The sequence below is a fragment of the Sapajus apella genome, unplaced genomic scaffold (assembly GCF_009761245.1).
Source record: "Sapajus apella isolate SASKATOON/1434 unplaced genomic scaffold, GSC_monkey_1.0 scaffold126, whole genome shotgun sequence".
Taxonomy (NCBI): Eukaryota; Metazoa; Chordata; class Mammalia; order Primates; family Cebidae; genus Sapajus; species Sapajus apella.
The window spans coordinates 1,309,018-1,311,415 of record NW_022437066.1 but is presented as its reverse complement, the minus strand read 5'-3'; the positions used below and the strand labels follow the sequence as shown (position 1 = coordinate 1,311,415).

The following is a 2,398-nucleotide window of genomic DNA, read 5'->3' as shown; positions in this document are numbered from 1 at the left end:
CAGTGGCTCACACTTTTTTTTTTTTTTTTTTTTGAGACAAAGTCTTGCTCTGTCACCAGGCTGGAGTGCAGTGGTACAATCTTGCACTGCAACCTCCACCTCCCGGGTTCAAGCACTTCTCCTGCCTCAGCTTCCCAAGTAGCTGGGACTACAGGCGTGTGCCACCACGCCCAGCTCATTTTTGTATTTTTAGTAGAGACGGGGTTTCGCCATGCTGGCCAGGATGGTCTCGATCTCTTGACCTCGTGATCCGCTCTCCTCGGCCTCCCAAAGTGCTGGGATTAGAGGTGTGAGCCACCTCGCCGGGCTGTGGCTCACATTTGTAATCCCAGCACTTTGGGATTCACATTCACATTTGCTGTAGTAAAGTCTGAAGTTAATAAATTGCTTTCTTTTTCTCTTAAATAATAATATAAAGAGTTCTGAATGCCTTGGCTCTGACCAGTGTTGGATGCAATGAGTTCTGCATTTCTCTTCAAAGAATCGGTATGTCAGTATGCTCAGTTATTTGTCCTAGCAGCTCCATCCTGGACTGTGTTACTTCTGATAGCTTCTTCTTTTACCCCAGACAAGCCTGGGGAAAAAGTGAGACTCCGTCTCTCTAAGAAAAAGTAAAAAAGTTAGGCTGGGCATGGTGGCTCACACCTGTAATCCTAGTACTTTGGGAGGCTGAGGCAGGTGGATTGCCTGAGCTCAGGAGTTCGAGACCAGCCTGGGCAACATGGTGAAACCCTGTCTTTACTAAAATACAAAAAATTAGCCAGGTATGGTGGCATGCACCCATAATCCTAGCTACTCAGGGGGCTGAGGCAAGAGAATCCCTTGAATCTGGGAGGTGGAGGTTGCAGTGAGCCAAGATCACACACTGCATTCCAGCCTGTGCAACAATGTGAGACTCCGTCTCTGAAAAAAAAGAAAAATGAGCTGGCGGGTATCTGTAGTCCGAGCTACTCGGGAGGCCAGGGTGGGAGGATCACTTGAGCCCAGGAGATTGAGGCTGCAGTGAGCTGGGATCTGCCATTGTGATGCCTGTGGCCTGTCGACAGAGTGAGACCCTGTTTGTAAAAACAAATAATTTTTCAAAAGCAAAAATAAAATCAAAGGAAGGTTTAGAGAATAAAGGAAACATCTCACAGCACAATGACAGGTGGTAAATGATATGGAAAAAAAATGGAGGCTCAGTGTGGGTGTTCCAACAGCTAAAGAATATGAATTACAAAGAAAAAAGAAAAATACCTGTAGAAATTGAAGGAAGAATGCAGCCAAGATGCCCTTCAGTGGATGAATGGAGAAATGAACTGTGCATCCAGGGGATGGAACGTTACTTAGTCCTGAAAAGATGTTCTCGAGCCTTGGAAAGGCAGGCGGCCTTGTGCTATCACTGAGAGAAATTATTCTGTGTGACCCCAACTCTCCAACATTCTGAAAAAGGCAAAGCTGTGGCCAGATGCCTGGAGTGAGCCCCCCAACTTCATGAGGGCAGGTTTCCGGCAGTGGCATTTGGAGGCTTCGTGAATGTTCATTCTGGCACTTGTCAACCTTAAGTTCCTTCCAAAGAGCATATGTCATTTTTACAAAAGAAACTGAATTTTCTGTCCAGTAGAGTTCAGGAACCCAGACGCTGGGATGAGGGGATGTGAGCGTGTGGGTTCTGGCCACGGGCAGGGTGGGGGGCGGGGTGGCTGAAGCCCCACCCCGGGAAAAGGCCTTGACAGGGAGCACTGCGCATGGCTGCCTGAGCGGGGATGGGGGCTGCGGGACGGGGGAGGGAGGGAGGACGCCGCTGCCCATCTCGGACCTCCCAGGGTCTGGCTCCTTCCCGTCTCTGCTGAGCTCCCATGGCTCATCTGGGGGCTGCTTCGCTCTCCGCGGGCTGGGCCGGGGGCTCCTGGAGGCCTTGGGTGGCCGTTGGCCTCTGTCTGCCGAGTCCTCAGCGAGACAGGGAGGGGAAGGAGAGGGGAGCGCGGAGCCCCCAGACTGCTCTGGCCTGTGCGGCCGCCATCGTGGCCAGGAGGGCACCTGTGTCCCCTGCGCTTTGTCACGGGGCGGGCAGGCCCCTTCTGAGATCTCATCCGAGACGTTTAAAGTTTGAGAGAATGACTGACTGAAACCTCCAGACAGAAAGTGGTGTGTTGAGATTCCTAGAACGGGGTGAGGATGCTAATGAGTAAGTTTCGTGGGAAAAGAAATGAGGAAACAGGCGCCTTCAGGTGGGAAGAGGTGACTGGGCCACGAGAGAGGAGCCAGCCAGGTGCCCTCTGCATTGGGAGCTTGGGGTCTCCCTGACTGAAGACGTAGGGGGTGGCTGCGGTAGTGGGAGGAGCCTGCACACCTGACGAAGTCGGGGGACACCTGGGGAAGTGGGAGGAGCCTGCAGACCTGACAAAGCGGGGGGACG

The 2,398-nt window shown here is 52.3% G+C and overlaps 1 protein-coding gene across 5 annotated transcripts in view; it reads left to right on the top strand.

Moving 5' to 3' along the window:
• Positions 1 to 2,398, top strand: part of RABL6 (RAB, member RAS oncogene family like 6) — a 33,035-nt gene that overhangs the window by 11,024 nt on the left and 19,613 nt on the right. The gene's annotated exons all lie outside the window — the stretch shown is intronic.